The sequence below is a fragment of the Schistocerca cancellata genome, chromosome 1, assembly GCF_023864275.1.
Source record: "Schistocerca cancellata isolate TAMUIC-IGC-003103 chromosome 1, iqSchCanc2.1, whole genome shotgun sequence".
NCBI lineage: Eukaryota > Metazoa > Arthropoda > Insecta > Orthoptera > Acrididae > Schistocerca > Schistocerca cancellata.
This window is the reverse complement of record NC_064626.1, coordinates 907,352,238-907,371,565: the sequence shown is the minus strand read 5'-3', so window position 1 is coordinate 907,371,565 and position 19,328 is coordinate 907,352,238.

Here is a 19,328-nt window from a genome sequence, read left to right as displayed (position 1 = left end):
GAAAAAATTCCTTCGCAATCTAGGTAACAGAATCGGAGTCTTCCGGATATTTGTCAGCCACGGGAACGGACAAATTTACTGATTTCCATACGTCACAGAAGAATGACAAAAATAACTCGAAACGTTATGTGATAAACCCGATGATACTATTCGGTATTACAGAACATGCAATCAAATAAAGACCTGGTACCAGTATTTCAAAATTTAAAATACGTATGAAATGTAAAATCTGCATACGTTAATTTCATACAACCCGTCTGCAACAATTGTGGACGCACCAAATGGCCGTGCAGATCATGATTTCTGTATGCTCCATTGAATAAATGGCATTTCTCGTGCAAAGTACGTCCTATCAAACCAAGAGATCGTGGAGAGAGTACTAACTGTAGAGCCAGTGATCCCTAAGAGCACCGCAATATGTTGCATTCGATTCAAGGCTACAGGGCGAACTTTTAACTTCATAAGCGAATTTTTTCCCATTCCACATATTAGTCCACGTCATACGTCCCTGTGTAGAGTTCAAAATACAAAATAGAGTAATACATTCTGGTTCAAAAAATTTTAACGGATTGCCGGTAGATGTCATGCAGGGAATCTCCAATTACTGAAATACGAAGTAGGAGAGCATACTCTATTATCCATTAAAATTGATACACCAAGAAGAAATGCAAATGATAAACGGGTATTCATTGGACAAATATATTATACTAGAACTGACTTGTGATTACATTTTCACGCAATTTGGGTGGATAGATCCTTAGAACTCAGTACCCAGAACAACCACCTCTGGCCGCAATAGCGGCCTTGATACGCCTGGGCATTGAGTCAAACAGAGCTTGGATAGCGTGTACAGGTACAGCTGCCCATGCAGCTTCAACACAATACCACAGTTCATCAAGAGTAGAGACTGGCGTATTGTGACGAGCCATTTGCTCGGTCACCATTGACCAGACTTTTCAATTGGTGAGAGATCTGGAGAATGTGCTGGCCAGGGTGGCAGTCGAACATTTTCTGTATCCAGAATGTCCCGTACAGGACCTGCAACATGCGGTCGTGCATTATCGTGCTGAAATGTAGGGTTTCGCAGGGATCGAATGAAGGGTAGAGTCACGGGTCGTAACACATCTGAAATGTAACGTCCACTGTTCAAAGTGCCGTCAATGCGAACAAGAGGTGATCGAGACGTGTAACCAATGGCACCCCATACCATCACGCCGGGTGATACGCCAGAATGGCGATGACAAACACACGCTTCCAATGTGCGTTCACCGCGATGTCGCCAAACACGGATGCGACCATCATGATGCTGTAAACAGAACCTGGATTCATCCGAAAAAATAACGTTTTGCCATTCGTGCACCCAGGTTCGTCGCTGAGTACACCATCGCAGGCGCTCCTGTCTGTGATGCAGCCATGGTCTCCGAGCTGATAGTTCATGCTGCTGCAAACGTCGTCGAACTGTTCGTGCAGATGGTTGTTGTCTTGCAAACGTCCCCATCTGTTGACTCAGGGATCGAGACGTGGCTGCACGATCCGTTTCAGCCATGCGGATAAGATGCCTGTCATCTCGACTGCTAGTGATACGAGGCCGTTGGGATCCAGCACGGCGTTCCGTATTACCCTCCTGAATCCACCGATTCCATATTCTGCTAACAGTCATTGGATCTCGACCAATGCGAGCAGCAGTGTCGCGATACGATAAACCGCAATCGCGATAGGCTACAATCCGACCTTTATCAAAGTCGGAAACGTGATGGTACGCATTTCTCCTCCTTATACGAGGCATCACAACAACGTTACACCAGGCAACACCGGTCAACTGCTGTCTGTGTATGAGAAATCGGTTGGAAACTTTCCTCATGTCAGCACGTTGCAGTTGTCACCACCGGCGCCAGCCTTGTGTGAATGCTCTGAAAAGCTAATCATTTGCATATCACAGCATCCTCTTCCTGTCGGTTAAATTTCGCGTCTGTAGCACGTCATCCTCGTGGTGTAGCAATTTTAATGGCCAGTAGTGTATTATTCATTACTTGTATTGAATATTTGGACTCAGGGATGTAAATTTCTATTAATACTAATGTTCACATTATAGAGGTTATTGACGTTTCCAGTCAAGATAGTGCCCACAACAGAAAAATAATCGGATCCTGCTGCGACCTACGGTATCTGATGAAAGGGATCTGTACACCTATAAGTGGACGTTAATATGGGAGCTGCACACCGTTCGCCTTTATGGCGGGTTTGAGCTCCGCTGGAGAAACTGTTAGTGAGGTGTGTGCATGTCTGTGGAGCAATGGCAGCCCATTTTCCATAAAGAGCCGAAGTTTGCAGGACGTATGGGTCTGGAGCGATGTCGGCCTCGTGACTCATCTCAAAGGGACTACGGACTGACACATTTCGGGAATGTCAGTGTTCACAAACCATTGCCTCACAGCTGGTGGTTTGCGCTGGGTGCATTTTCGTGCTGATACGAACAGTCATCGGCTCAAAACTGTTCCGCTGTTGCGTGCAGCACACAGCGGTGTAAAATGTGCTCATATCCTTCCACATTTAGTGTTCTTAAGCGCAATAAGGAGACCACATCCTAGCCACGAAAAACGCCACCTCCTCCAGACTTCACTCTTGACAATGCACATTGTGCCAGGTGTCGCATTTGGCAATCCCAAAGCCTTTCATTGGACTGCCACAATATACAGCGTGAATCGTTACTCCAAATGACCGAAAAGTCATCCACTGTTCGGTGGTGTCGCTCTTTGCACAACCTCAAGTGTTGTCTGGCACTGACTACAGAAATGTGTGGCTTATGAAGAGCTGCTCCGCAATTCTACCCCATTCTTCTTTTCAGTCATTGTGCTGGTTGGACTGCTGTTGGTGAGGCGTGCACGGATCGTGTTCAGGCCATTTATTGTTTGTCGTTTTCAATTACGGTACTGCCGCCTCGTTTTCTTATTCCATTTACTGGCGCCACTAACTTCCTGCCTTACTTTCCCGTGAGCGGCAGCAGCAGCGCGCATCGATAAGTGCACTGTCGTACCACCTCTGAAGCGAACGATAGTATTTCCGGGTCGTCGCGTGTCTGGCAGTCAATTCGGGACGCAGCAGCAGTGAAGTAGGGAGACGGAGCGCCGGTGAGGCGACCACTGGCGACACACATGAACTGTCCGACGGAGGGAGATTGGAGTGGGAGATAGTTGGTTGGTCGTCTCATCGGCCGACGTATACTTGATCCGTTCACCGTTTGCGGGCCTGGGCGGTCAGTCGGTTGGTGTGGAGCAGCGAGGAATTTTCCGTGGGACGTAGTTTGGCCGGAGTCGTTGGCAGTCTCTACGCTGTGTCGGAGTGCGTGGCGCTGTTCCCATTGCTACGAGGTCCGTGGCTCACAGAGCCTGGACACGATAGTTGAGTTTTGATTTACTCTACCAGCAAGTCAAGACTGTTCACATTTTATCGTTTGGAGTTCGTTGTCTGTTGGGATATTCCCTCGAGCAAGTTGGAAAATGCTAGCCACCCTCTGGTGGAGTTTCACTGTATTTGGTTATTTGAATTGAAGTGCACCAGCGGAATGTTCTGCCTTGTGGCCGTTAACGTTCCGGTTACCTGCCCTGACCGTTGACGTAAATTCCAGGCAGTGTAGTTTCCTCATTGTGTTGTTGCTGTCCAGCACGGTGTGTAGTTTGACAGTTCCATGTATGATTGGTTGTGGGCGTCAATATCTTCTACGTTGTTCCGTTGAACTTCCTATTGTGCCCTGGTCGGGTGAAGTGGAAGTTATCTTGTCGGTGGGTCCGTTGAATGTAGGTCGGTTGGGTTGTCGTCGGATCGTGAATGATTGGCCCGACCTAAGCGAGCATTAGTGTTTGAATTCCAGGCCGACCCTCGAACACCTGAACAACCTTGGGTGTACTGCCTTTTTATTTGTTCTTGTTGTTTGTACTTGTATGGCTTTTAGCCGATTTCTTTAAAATTAAGATTGTTTTGCCCTTAAGGCGTAAGATTCTTTAGGCATTCAGCCTAATTTAAAAAACTATTCACGTAAGATCTTTGGAATTTTAAAAATTTTGATGTTGTTGAATTTTAAGTGTTGGGCCTTCAGCCGAATTTGAGTTTGAGTGTTTTGCTCTTAAGGCCTTCAGCCTAAATTAAAGAGCTGTTTCGCGTAAGGCCTTTGGTATCTAAAAAAAATACTGTTATGGAGTTTTAAGTGTTAGGCCTACAGCCGATTTGAATGTAACTTGTTTGCTCCTTGTCTTATTCCTTGGGCCTTCAGCTTAACTAAAGAACTGTTTTAAAGTAAGGCTTTGCCTTTTAAATTTCTGTTTTGGTTAAGTTTTGCCTAATTACGAACTGTTTTACGTAAGGTCTTTTTTTAATTAATGTTGATTAGACTTAAGTATTGGGCTTTCAACCGGTTTTGAATTCAAATTGTTTGCTCTGAAAATCTTAGATTCTTTGGGCCTTCAGCCTAAATAAAGAATTGTTGTAAAATAAGGCTTGCCTTTTAAATTTCTGATTATGCTTGCGTTTTAAGTTATTGGCCTTCAGCTGTTTTTAAATTAAAGTGGCTTTCAGCCGGTAATTAATTCCCAAAGATTAAAGCTGTGTGTTTACAAAATATTTTTTTCTGGGCTCTTGTAATGTTTGATCAAATAATAAAGATGTATGTTCAAGTGTATCTAACAGCCCCTTATTTTGACCCCTTTCCACAATTTAAACTACCTGTTCTGTCCTGCGGGTTAAGCAGGGCGTCTCAGTTAGCACTTTGGAACTTATGACTGATTCCTTCCGCCGATTTCATGTGACCTTTTAATTACCCTGTCCATCAGTACACGAAGTTTGTGTTGTTTTGGTTTTAGCCCTGGTTGTTCCTTCACGTTTCCATGTCACAATCACGTCGCCAACAGTCGACTTGAGCAGTTCTTGGACTGAAGTGTCCCTGATGGATTTGTTACTCAGATGATATCGAGGCGACTAGCAACGTTCAAAATCACCGAGGTCTCTTGATCGACCACTTTGCTGTTACTTCTTCTCTACTGACAACACAATACTCTCTGTTCCCTTTTACAATGGCGGGTCCACCACTCGTGACAGTAATGATCTATTCCGCATTACATAGAAATGTCCAGCTACTTTTGATCGGATAGTATCTGTTCCCATAATTGTTGATGTACGTCAATTAGAACTAATTTGCTGTTAATACTCTCTACAGAAGCAACCTGCAGTGCCCTCTTCTGCCTAATAATATGTAAGTTGACTCGTTCAGTATCCACGATTTTGATAACCACTATAGAACATGCTTTGTGAATCAGTGAATGAATGGACGAATGAATGAATGAATGATCAAATAAATCTCCCATCTGGATAATTTAGCTTATCTGGACCTGCCCACACACCGGCAATGCTAGATCCGAATGACGCTTGATGTATGGTGTCGGACAGGCTTCCTCAGTAAAAGTAAGTCACTAGCGGTTATTATTGGTTTTATGGGCTTTATCCCTGCAGTTATCCGTCCCCAGGTGACCAGCGGAACAGTGTGCGCGCTGGCGAGAGGTCCTAATACGCTCCTACTGTGACGAGCAGTGGGCGTACTTGACTGGTTTCCTCGTAAACACGGTGGCGAGTACTGCGTTCACCAATGTTAACAGCAGCCTAGTGAATGCACGTAGTAATTTAATACAGCTATGAAATACAAGTACATAAATTGGTTATTACCACTGTACGTAGCACTTATCAGCAGACCTCATTAAACGTTGCAAATAACTTCTCCCAAACGTCCTCAGTTTACCTGGATGCGCTGCTGTAGCCACCGAGGGATGGCTTCCGTAGCAGATATCTACCACTGTCACGACAGCACGCCTTGCCTGCCATTGGTTGAGTTTATTGAGCTACTAACGTTCAGCACAACCCTATTTTACCCACCATTAATGTTCCCCTTCGTAGCAACTCCTTCCGTCCTTCAGTATACGGCGCCACGAGCGCCACTGATCTCAACTGTTGCTTTTGCCTCTTACAGCGCAGCGCCGACTGCACTCCTTCACAGTTGGCTGCCGTACAACAGATGGCGCAAGGTTACCTCATCGCGTCGGACTTATATAGCAACAGAGTAGCAAAGCTACCGTAGGTTACTGTAGACTGCCACAAGTTAGCGAAGACCATGGCGTATTCCTTGTTGCTTTGTTCAGCAAAGATCGCAACCGCGTTACCTGCACGTTAGGTGTGTTGCATACCTATTGGGCGTTACCTCATTTCAATAACTTTGTTTGCGGTGAATGTGTTGTTACTGTGCGCCGGCCGTGGTGGCCATGCGGTTCTAGGCGCTGCAGTCCGGAACCGCGCGACTGCTACGGTCGCAGGTTCGAATCCTGCCTCGGGCATGGATGCGTGTGATGTCCTTAGGTGAGTTAGGTTTAAGTAGTTCTAAGTTCTAGGGGACTGATGACCTAAGATGTTGAGTCCCATAGTGCTCAGAGCCATTTGAACCATTTGAACCATTCTCAGTATTAGCTTAGTTTGTCATTCCCTGATAACATCTAATGCTGGAATTATTGTCTCTATAAAATCAGGCATTTGTTCACCATCCAAAAGTCACTTCCCACGCCATTTTACATATTTGCATTAGTAATATCAATTAAACTACTATTTCAACTTACTAAGCCACTGAGGTTCGAAAGCAATCGGCTACGCCTTTTGTGCTCGACTAATCCTCGTCACGGTCTCTCCAAACAGTTTCAAGTAATCTCTTCAACGGTCGTCGCATCAGATACGTCAGCTTTCTTAGATAACTTAAGCAAAATACGTTTGTTAGTACAGATTGTGAGGAATTCTTTTTCTCACGCAGCCAAACTGCCACTAGAATTTTGTTGTGTATGCTTATCTAATGGTTCAAATGGCTCTGAGCACTATGGGACTTAACATCTATGGTCATCAGTCCCCTAGAACTTAGAACTACTTAAACCTAACTAACCTAAGGACATCACACAACACCCAGTCATCACGAGGCAGAGAAATATGCTTATCTACTGGACAGTACAATTACTGATGCACTATTTTGTCTCCGATCTACTTCAGAAGTGGACGAGTCCATTCCTCCGGACTCAAGGGTTACCTCTTCACTGAAATTAGCTCTTACTTTTCTTTTCATTGGAAGTGTACCTATGCGGTAACTTTCTACAAGTTTTGAACCTCCACGGGAAACAGGTTCCGTTTATGCCAGCTTCGCCACTGCTCGTGAGGTTGTTTTACTAGCGCTCTTTGGAACAATAGTTAACACGACTGCCAGGATCGTCTTTGAATTCTGCTACCTCGCTACGCTCAAAATTTCAAGACGTCAAATCTAATGTTCTGTGTAGATGTCTATGTAGATTGCATCAACGAACTGTAGAGTTCCACTCCAAATTTTCAAGCCTAGACACAATAACGTATCTTCAAATTTCCCACTGCCTACGTGTAAAACGAGTAAACAATAATAAATTTTTAATCGAACTTACTTTATTATATAATACTGCTGTCAGTTGCCGAGAACACTTTTGCTGATGTGAAATCTTCTTTCTTGGTTTCTCATTCATTTCTGAATTCCTTTCTACCCTGGTGAGGTCTAATAGAAGCTGCGGATATTCCTCGGCACATTATCAAAGACTGAGTTATCACATGTTTTTCAACGGTTTTAGCACATTTTTATGATACGGAGTACAAAAGCTCTCAATATCTTCGAATTCCAGGGAAAGCAGAAATCCATAAACTGAGGATTCGTACAGGAAAAAGAGAAAGAACGATATAAACTGAAAAAAATGCACTGAAACTGCAAAGAAAATAGAAATTTAAAACGATCATACATAATAGTACTTATTTTAACTTAGCTTACCTACATCTAACCACCGTAATTCTTTTCAGCGTGAATAGTAAATACTGAAATTCTAGATACTATTTTTTGTTACATCATTAACATAAAAACTTTGTCTTTAAATTCTTAAAATATCACAGTAAAATAAAAGATTTTAGATTTTATTGTAAGCAGTCTCGTTTGTTTGTAATTCCCTTCTACAAATTCGTGAAAGACCTCATCCACAAAATATTCCAGCAGATAATTGCTTTTCTTAGTAGAGGTTTAGTTATTTCTTGCTGGTGTAGTTTTTTCCTCGATAAAGTCTGAAAGGTATATAGACATCCAGAACCAATGCACGTTGCCTTAATCTGCGGCATTTGATAACAGTTTACTTCAGTTTCAGTAATTGGTATTTTCATGACATTGTCTAATAAAAGTGTATGCAAATGAGGGCTGTAACTAGTCACCGGCAACCGAGGGAATATTCCAAAAATGTTTCCGCCACCGCTTCCTACGTGACTGCCCCAGCCCTCTTCCCCATGTCGCCAAAACGTCACTTGTCTCTCACAGGCCCCAGCTCCTGCAAGATCTCTTGAGTTGAGCAGTGTATTAACAGAGTTTACTGACATCCTGTTTCGAGAGATGATGATATAAAATCGTTCATTGTGCTCTAACAATGTTAAATTTATTTCCATTTACATTCCTGAATTCATTACAGTCTGCTCAGTTCTCAGTTACGTGGTGAAGGTCAGCTGAGCCACCAGGAAGAACACGTATACTGACTACCAACACACGAATTAAATGACTTCTGTATCAAGTCTTCCGCACAACTGCTGCGAAAGTGGCTGAAGACATTCTGTTTAGAGAATTCTCTACCCGTCCACGTAGAGCAGTACTTCTTTTCTCTTGAGATGATGGGCTGGCGTAAAGTCAGACTCAGTTGAATACCTGTGACCTATCAGTGAGCTACTGACATAGGTTGATTGGAGCGAACGCCATTTAGCTCGCATTCGAAAGATTAGTTACAGAACACAGGTGTTCCACATCAACGATGTATGGACATCCGTGGTCGTGTTTGGCTGCATGACGCATTTTCAGTTTTTCCTCTCCCCCCCCCCCCGATTTCAATTCATCCTTATTTCCTTCTTCTGAGCGCCAGGGGCCCCGACCCTTAGGAGCCCCAGAGCATAGGGCCGGTTCGCGCATCCTAGTTACGTAGCTGAGGCACGAAACCACAGTGGTGGTTAGACCAGCGACAACTGCCCTCAGAATGCAACATGACTGACGCAAACGGCCTGGTGCATGAGCGAGCAGCGGCGTATTTAAAAACTGCCCTACGATTTAAACCAAGTTTAGAATAGAGCGCGTATACGCCACAATAGAGAGAAAAAGATTACTGGAAACGTATTTAACGGCAGCTGTGTAGGAGTCGCTCGTCAGCTAGGAATTTGCATAAGAAGCTCTACTGGATAACATCATCGACTATGAGGTCACGCCCCACAGTCAGAATAAAACAATGTCGGAAATTCCTGACACACCCATGACGAAACTGAATCTCTCTGCGCTGAATCACTGGATGCTCGATGCGATGCGACCAAAAGTGGGCGTTCGTGGCGCCAGTGCCGTAAAGCTGTGGCGCGTACACAAACGGACCGGACCAGCTGCAGCGACGACCTCGGAGGGCTGACTCACGGGCCTGCCTCCGCCATCTTTATGGCCGCTCTTAGGAGTCCTGACAGTCTGGCATAGGCCACCACAGTTACACACTTTGCAAAGGGCAATACGCAACTCCTTATTAGGGCTTCAAACACCTTTATTTACACTGATGACCGTTTAAATTGCAATACCATAAAAAACACTGTGCAACACATTTAAAGGTTCACTTGTTTGAAACCACGTAATTGTCTCCCATTACGATATATAAGCTTGAAATTTGGGTTAAAGGCGCCTGCATCCTCGCTCTGTAATGATGCAAAAGCGTGGCGCCTTGCGACGTCAGCCGCGGGCTCAGCAACGCTCCAAACAGCAGATGTTGACGCATGTGAATAAAATGCCAGACCTCAAAAGTTCATGTGAGCTGTAAGGCGGATTAATGATGTCACGTTGGCACCAAATACCACCGCAATTTTGCCAACCTGCACTATGGACGTACCACACGATGGGAAGGTCGTCACAATCCTTCTTATTCACATTTCAGAACTATTTATTTATTTATTTATTTCATTAACAGTACAGAGTAACCCACCGCCTTGTAATGTAAGGTGGGTCGGATGCTTCTGAATTTAATAGCAAAGACTTCTCATTGTTACAATCTTATTGGTATACAGTTGTTAATGCTTTTCTTTGATAATATAAAGAATATAATATATAAAGATTTCTCAGAGGTTACAACGAATTGAATGCTTAACAACTGTGTAAGTAAGCTGTTTAGGTTTTTATGCTGGTAACGACACTTAGCGCTCTGTATGAAAATCACTGACTGTGTATGAAGGCTGTGGTTGGTTTGCATTGTTGGAGTATGTGCTATTGTAGTGTTGGGCAGTTGGCTGTTAACAGCGCGTAGCGTTGCGCAGTTGGAGGTGAGCCGCCAGCAGTGGTGGATGTGGGGACAGAGATGGCGGAGTTTTGAGAGCGGATGATCTGGACGTGAGTCCATCAGAGACAGTAAATTTGTAAGACTGGATGTCATGAACTGATACATATATAATGACTTTTGAACACTGTTAAGGTAAATACAGGGTTATTACAAATGATTGAAGCGATTTCACAGCTCTACAATAACTTTATTATTTGAGATATTTTCACAATGCTTTGCACACACATACAAAAACTCAAAAAGTTTTTTTAGGCATTCACAAATGTTCGATATGTGCCCCTTTAGTAATTCGGCAGACATCAAGCCAATAATCAAGTTCCTCCCACACTCGGCGCAGCATGTCCCCATCAATGAGTTCGAAAGCATCGTTGTTGCTTTAAACTGCGCATATCATCGCCGAATGGAGTTAGCAGTTGGTGGATCTTTGTTGAACTTCGTCCTGAAGTGTCGTTGCACTGTTATGACTGACTGATGTGAGTGCATTTCAAGCACGACATACGCTTTCTCGGCTCCTGTCGCCATTTTGTCTCACTACGCTCTCGAGTGCTCTGGCGGCAGAAACCTGAAGTGCGGCTTCAACCGAACAAAACTTTATGAGTTTTTCTACGTATCTGTAGTGTGTCGTGACCATATGTCAATGAATGGAGCTACAGTGAATTTATGAAATCGCTTCAATCATTTGTAATAGCCCTGTACATTGTTTGTTCTTTATCAAAATCTTTCATTTGCTAACTATGCCTATCAGCAGTTAGTGACTTCAGTAGTTAGAATCTTTTATTTAGCTGGCAGTAATGGCACTCGCTGTATTGCAGTAGTTCGAGTAACGAAGATTTTTGTGAGGTAAGTGATTTGTGAAACGTATAGGTTAATGTTAGTCAGGGCCAGTCTTTTGTAGGGATTATTGAAAGTCATATGGCTTTGCGCTAAAAATATTGTTTGTCAGTTTAGTGTTGATCAGAATAGGGAAAGAGCAAAATGTCTGAGTGGGGACGTTTCATTATTGTTAAAATGGTACGGTATAATTTGTTACTACCTAGTTGATGAGAATATAATTCATATAATGCAAATGTCAAAGAAAAAGAAAAAATAAAGAAAATCTTACTCAATGAGCGTGGTGAAAATAATTTTTAGTATGTATATGGAAGTGATATGCTGTATTTGGGTGTGTAATAGAGTCTAAGTAGCATTTTGGTTAATAACGGCCTATTTCTACCTATTTCAGATGAGAAGGTCGCGGTACAACCTCGAGGTATTCTCATCTGAAATGCTTTTTGAGGGGAGTCATAATCGCGACGGCCAGCGTTCAAATCATGCTGGTTTCTTACGGGTGGCCGAGGGAAACATTTCAAACAGACCGTCACTCAGAATCGACACGAAAAGGCCTCAGGAAGTGGCATAAAGTACTTCAATGGGTCCACCCATTTCCTAGGGGCGTTGATTTTCTTGTATTTCGTCCTTGAGACTGACACGCGACAGGAGGGCGAAAGAGGAGGGATGACAAATCATAAACACCCCCTCTGATCGGATCAGGTTCTAATTTCGTCGAATGGTTTTGAACAGTCCCTAGTGGCTTCATACTGTACACCAAAGTAAAACTTGCATTCAAGCTACAGTCCAAAAGGGGGGAGGGGGGAGATTTATGTTGACACGGGTGTCAGATCTGTTATGTACTTAGAAAAGCATTGAATCGTGCAGAGGATGCCATCAGTGGCAAAATCTGTCAAGAGCGTCGTCGCACTGCAGACAGTTGTTTTATAGAGCGTGAAATGTGCGTATATGAACGTCTAAAGGGAAGGGATGGTTTCATTGACGCTCCTTATGCCTCTTCATGAGGCCTTTCCGTATGGTTCTGAGCGGCGGAGTGTCTGATACATTTTGCTCGATCACCCATAAGAAACACGTGTTATTTCATTGCTAGGCATTGCGGTTATTTGAACACTACGCGTCACGGTTCTGACAGCCCTCGCAGAGGCGTGAAACGAAGGGGTGAAATGGGGGAAAGAGGTGGTGTGACGACCTTTCCGATCATGTGGCACGTCCACAGTGTTGGGAACAATTGTGGTGAAATTTGGTGCCAATCATCAGCACACCTTACAGTTCACACGAACTTCTGAACTCTGAAATCCTCGCACAAACGAAAAAATGGCTGACATCGAAATAAGTGTCCAAGGAATAGAAAAGCAACTGGAATCACTCAACAGAGGAAAGTCCACTGGACCTGACGGGATACCAATTCGATTCTACACAGAGTACGCGAAAGAACTTGCCCCCCTTCTAACAGCCGTGTACCGCAAGTCTCTAGAGGAACGGAAGGTTCCAAATGATTGGAAAAGAGCACAGGTAGTCCCAGTCTTCAAGAAGGGTCGTCGAGCAGATGCGCAAAACTATAGACCTATATCTCTGACGTCGATCTGTTGTAGAAGTTTAGAACATGTTTTTTGCTCGAGTATCATGTCGTTTTTGGAAACTCAGAATCTACTATGTAGGAATCAACATGGATTCCGGAAACAGCGATCGTGTGAGACCCAACTCGCTCTATTTGTTCATGAGACCCAGAAAATATTAGATACAGGCTCCCAGGTAGATGCTATTTTTCTTGACTTCCGGAAGGCGTTCGATACAGTTCCGCACTGTCGCCTGATAAACAAAGTAAGAGCCTACGGAATATCAGACCAGTTGTGTGGCTGGATTGAAGAGTTTTTAGCAAACAGAACACAGCATGTTGTTATCAACGGAGAGACGTCTACAGACGTTAAAGTAACCTCTGGCGTGCCACAGGGGAGTGTTATGGGACCATTGCTTTTCACAATATATATAAATGACCTAGTAGATAGTGTCGGAAGTTCCATGCGGCTTTTCGCGGATGATGCTGTAGTATACAGAGAAGTTGCAGCATTAGAAAATTGTAGCGAAATGCAGGAAGATCTGCAGCGGATAGGCACTTGGTGCAGGGAGTGGCAACTGACCCTTAACATAGACAAATGTAATGTATTGAGAGTGCATAGAAAGAAGGATCCTTTATTGTATGATTATATGATAGCGGAACAAACACTGGTAGCAGTTACTTCTGTAAAATATCTGGGAGTATGCGTGCGGAACGATTTGAAGTGGAATGATCATATAAAATTAATTGTTGGTAAGGCGGGTACCAGGTTGAGATTCATTGGGAGGGTCCTTAGAAAATGTAGTCCATCAACAAAGGAGGTGGCTTACAAAACACTCGTTCGACCTATACTTGAGTATTGCTCATCAGTGTGGGATCCGCACCAGATCGGGTTGACGGAGGAGATAGAGAAGATCCAAAGAAGAGCGGCGCGTTTCGTCACAGGGTTAGTTGGTAACCGTGATAGCGTTACGGAGATGTTTAACAAACTCAAGTGGCAGACTCTGCAAGAGAGGCGCTCTGCATCGCGGTGTAGCTTGCTGTCCAGTTTTCGAGAGGGTGCGTTTCTGGATGAGGTATCGAATATATTGCTTCCCCCTACTTATACCTCCCGAGGAGATCACGAATGTAAAATTAGAGAGATTAGAGCGCGCACAGAGGCTTTCAGACAGTCGTTCTTCCCGCGAACCATACGCGACTGGAACAGGAAAGGGAGGTAATGACAGTGGCACGTAAAGTGCCCTCCGCCACACACCGTCGGGTGGCTTGCGGAGTATAAATGTAGATGTAGATGCCTTTTATTCGCACGCGTCGACACCTTGCTGCCTAAAGCGTCGCCGAGCCCGAGGTCATCTTCCCAGGGCGCCACGGTTTTGCACCACTGCAACGGAAGGATATCGGCGTCTTTGAGCTAAATTTCATGCTTCTGCGTGACGATGGGATGGAATTACGTGGATTCAAAGAAGTTACTATTTAATTGTGCTGCGCAGTTTATTACTTATTGGGCAATACTCTGACGATCAAAACGTTATGACCGTCCGCTTAATAACTTGTTGGTCCATCTTTGGAGCGCAATACGTCTTAGCCGATTCTACGTATCATGGAGTCGACAGTTTGTCGGTAGGTTTATGGAGGTACCAGATGTCCACGCACAAGTTACGCAATTTCCTTAAACAGCGGGTCTCTGATTCGTGTACGCGTTGATTGCGCCGACAGCGACCCAAATCGGTTTCATTCGATTCACATCAAATGAATTTCTTGGCGAAGACGTCAACGTGAGTACACTATCATGCTCCTGAAACGATTGTAGCACGTTTCTGGTTTTGAGACACGGACAATTATCCTGTTGGAAAATGACAACGCCGGCGGGGAAGGCATCAAGCATGAAGGGGTGAAGGTGGTCCACATCTCACAGCATGTCTACCACAGGTCCCGTGGGAGCGCAGCAGGAAACTGCTGTTACCAGCCTGCGTTCTTGGCGCGGTGCACATTTCGAAACACCGTTCGCGTCGATAGCGGCGTTTGTGGAGACGACCATCGAGCTGGTGCAGCAAAAACGTGATTCATCCGACGAGGCGACACGTTTCCGTTGGTCCACGGACCTATCTCAACGATCCCGTGGCCACTGCAATTGTAACTGACAGTGTCGTTGGGCTAGCATATGAACGCGTACGGGTTGGCTGCTGCGGAGTCTCATGTTCTACAATGTACGATGAATGGTGGGCTCCATTAATAGTTATGCATCCACCAGCACTGCGTTCTTTTGGTAGAGATACCACAATGGCTACCTATCCTGCTTTACCGACCAAGCAAGACTCCATATCCCATATTCTGTGAAGAGTCCAACCACTTATCGCCCAGAAGTAGTTTCACTTTCTTCTACCTCTTTCTACAGATGTTCATTACAGTGGCACGTGCACATTCGACCAGCTACGCTGTTTTCGAGATACTCGTTCAGGGGCTTTGTCACACCTTTGTCAAATCCGCTTGTATCAGTAGTTTTCCCCATTTGCCGTCCGTGTTGTCGCTAGAATGATTCCCCACCCGTCTTTGATATATCTGTATACTTTTCTCACCGTGCTACGTTCCAGCACGCCACCAGTCGACATGGAACGCACGGTAGGCAGTGGTCATAATGTTTTGACTTGTCAGTGTACAGTGCAATGGGAGAAGAACATTAAATTTTCAGATGATATAGGCACAAAGATACCATCTCTGGTTCCCTCAATGGCTGTAACCTGGTTTGTCATCGAGTCGGACTGAGACTGGATGAGAGAGACGTGTGCGCCTTCCCATACTGCTTGAACCATTTCCCACAGTTCATTAGTGAAAGTGGCTGGTGAATGGTTGCATGTCAGTCTCAGCAATCGACGAACAGCTGTTTTCGTTGAGTAGTAGATCTGGAAAATGTGCTGGACAGGACAAGAGTCGAACACCCTCCGTGTGCATGTAGGTCAAGACAGCACGGACAGTATGCTGCCTTGCTGTGTCTTGTGGGAAGATATCGAAACATGACGCCGGGCCTACAACGTCAGATATGAAATACCCGCTGTCTAGATTACTAGCAACGCTTCAAACGACCGTGTTGCGTATCAAATGACAATCCAACCCATCACTGCGGATTCTGGGCTAGCATAACGATTACAAACACAAACGGACAAAGTTCTTTATTCTCGGAGACTCTACACAAGATACGGCCACAGTGATACTGCGCACAGACCGAGGTCTTGTCTGAAAAGACCATGTAGTAATTTCCCGTGCGCAGTGGTCTCGTTGGATAAACAATTGTCTGCGCGCCTCTCTCCGCTGCTGCGTCAGGGCAACGTCTGGTCAACCGGCACATTGTGGTCGCCTTACTGACTGTCTGCGATGCTTCAGGTCCCTGTCTGAGTGGACACTTCATTTCCCGTAAACAAGTGCGTTTCCTGATTCAAGTTACATGTTGCGGCTGCACGGTTCCGTACGGTTGAGCGAACAATATGTCTATCCTCTCTGGAGAGGGACGCATGGAGCCGTTTATATCTTGACATTTAGTATGGCGCTCTTTATCCCGTCGTGAACCTATCGATTCCATATTCGCGTGAGCGCCGTGGGATCTCGATCTACGCGAGTAGCAGTATTGCTGAACGGGAAACTGCAGTCTCAGCAGGTCGCAATTATACAGTAGTCTAATTCTGACACGTGGTGGTAGCCGTTCGTTCTTCTTACACGAACCATAATACAATCTTCTCACAAACGACTAACACCGAAATGCGATTGGTGAGTGAAAAACTTGCACCGTAATATTTTCTCAAGCAAAATGTAGACGGGGCTAAACATCTGCATATCCAAACATACTCGTATAGTACACTTGACCCCAATATGAAATTTATTGCATCTCATTTTTATGGCGCTGCAATTTTAATGGCCAGAAATTTACAAATAAACTGACAATCTTATGCTCAGCATGTAACAGATGCTCTGCCGTATTACCCTTATGCTCACGTCGTAGCCGCATCAATTTTTTCTGATGGTAGTCTGCTGACGGAATGCAGTCACAGCAATAAATAAGAACGACTGAGACTGTTTTTCATACTGTATAGTAATCGCTGGAGTTCCGCAGATGTTATGGCTAAATTTAATGAATAAAAGTTGCATGGAGACTCAAAAACAGCACCCTTTCCTTAAAAGTGTTCATGTTCGGTAATATAAATGTTGAAATAATGACTCAGCTTAATCGCTTAATTTTGCTACTGCAAGCGTTGACCTGGCGGTGGTGCCCGACTATTCAGCTGAAGTAGTGGTTTTGTTGCCATAACTGGGCAGCAAAGAGGGGAGAGTTGTTGAACGCACTGCGTGCTTAATATTACTGTTAAAATCTTGGGAGGGAGGGAGTTGAATTGGCGGGGGCAGGGAGAGCTAATGAGGGCATTTTATATCTTATTCTGTTGATGGTTATCCTCCCGTTTGATGAGTACTGGAGCCTCGGTAGCCCTCAAAAGTGGAATTCAGGAGGTGTAACATGTTTTTCGGCATCGAATTTCAGAATCTCCATGTTACTCAACAGTGTCTAATAAATAGCCGTATTCAACATTATACTGTACCGAGCGAGGTGGCGCAATGGTCAGCACACTGGACTCGCATTCAGGAGGACGACCGTTCAAAGACGCGTCCGGCCACCCTGATTTAGGTTTTCTGTGATTTCCCCAAATCACTTCAGGCAAATGCCGGGATGGTTGCTTTGACAGGCACGGGCGATATACTTCCCCGTCCTTCCCTAATCCGATGGGACCGATGACTTCGCTGTTTAGTCGCTCTGCCCAAATCAACCAACAGTACACATGCACGTGACAGTTACCCTTCACGAATAAGTACATATTTCACATTATATCTTCAGCCGAAGAAAGGAACAGGGAATCAGCTTCACCACGATATAAAAACGTTGTGCCAAAAACTGATATAATAACGTAGACACATGTTACGCAGAACACTCGAATGAAATCTCTATGACATTGGCTTGTTGGGAAGGCGTTGCAAGAAGTGAGAATCGGAAATGCTACCGACTTCAAAGGAAACTAAGAAGAAACAGAACAGATTAGTGAGAATTAATACTCATTCCTTTGGTGTTCGAAGTGACACAGTGGATATAATTTTAGTAATTTGCTCGTCACATCAGAGCTGGTACATCTTTCAGGACTCTTCAGTTTTTAAGTTTCGGCTTTAAATTTTGGATAACGTTTTCTAAGAGATTCAATCACGTCCAAACTCTCCACATATGTTGCACACTAGGCACTACGTATGGAAATTTCATTCTCTGGCCATAGTTCTTAGACACACTTGTACGAAAAATCACCGTGGTTATTAGAGAAGATATTATCTACATTAAAACAAAGGAAAGTCGACCGTAGTAATAGCTACGGAAGTTCAGTGCTATAATTTTATTATTTGGGATAATTTGAGGAGCGTTCAACCGGGCGTCTTTCCCGAGCTAGGATACTCGCTTAGAGTCGCAGAAAGACTACGGCCTTGCCTCAGTAAGCAGCAATGCATTACCCATACCCACTTGTTATTCACCACAATGTCATTAAATCAATGTTCTCAGCTCGCCAACAATACACTATGTTTGTTGGCTATCTGAGAAGGACGAAAACTTTGAACCGGCTCCCAGTCCTCTGTTAACGAATTTAAGGTTAATCATCTTGAGAACTCATAAACTATTCTTCAGAAATTACACTGCTGGCCATTAAAATGGCTACACCACCAAGATTACGTGCTACAGACGCGAAATTTAACCGACATGAAGAAGATGCTGTGATATTCAAATGATTAGCTTTTCAGAGCATTCACCAAGGTTGGCGCCGGTGGCGACACCTAAACGTGCTGACATGGGGAAAGTTTCTAACCGATTTCTCATACACAAACAGCAGTTGACCGGCGTTGCCTGGTGAAATTTTGTTGTGATGCCTCATGGAAGGAGCAGAAATAGGTACCATCGCGTTTCCGATTAAGGTCGGATTGTAGCCTATCCCGACTGCGGTTTACCGTATCGCGACATTGCTGCTCGCATTGGTCAAGATCCAATGACTGTTAGCAGAATATGGAATCGGTGGGTTCAGGAGGGTAATACGAAACGCCGTGCTGGATCCCAACGGCCTCGTATCACTAGCAGTCGAGATGACAGGCATCTTATCCGCATGGCTGTAACGGATCGTGCAGCCACGTCTCGATCCCTGAGTCAACAGATGGGGACGTTTGTAAGACAACAACCATCTGCAGGAACAGTTCGACGACGTTTGCAGCAGCATGGACTATCAGCTCGGAGACCATGGCTGCGGTTACCCTTGATGCTGCATCACAGAAAGGAGCGCATGCGATGGTGTACTCAACGACGAACCTGGGTGCACGAATGGCAAAACGTCTTTTTTTCGGATGAATCCAGGTTCTGTTTACAGCATCACGATGGTCGCATCCGTGTTTGGCGACATCGCGGTGAACGCACATTGCAAGCCTGTATTCGTCATCGCCATACTGGAGTATCACCCGGTGTGATG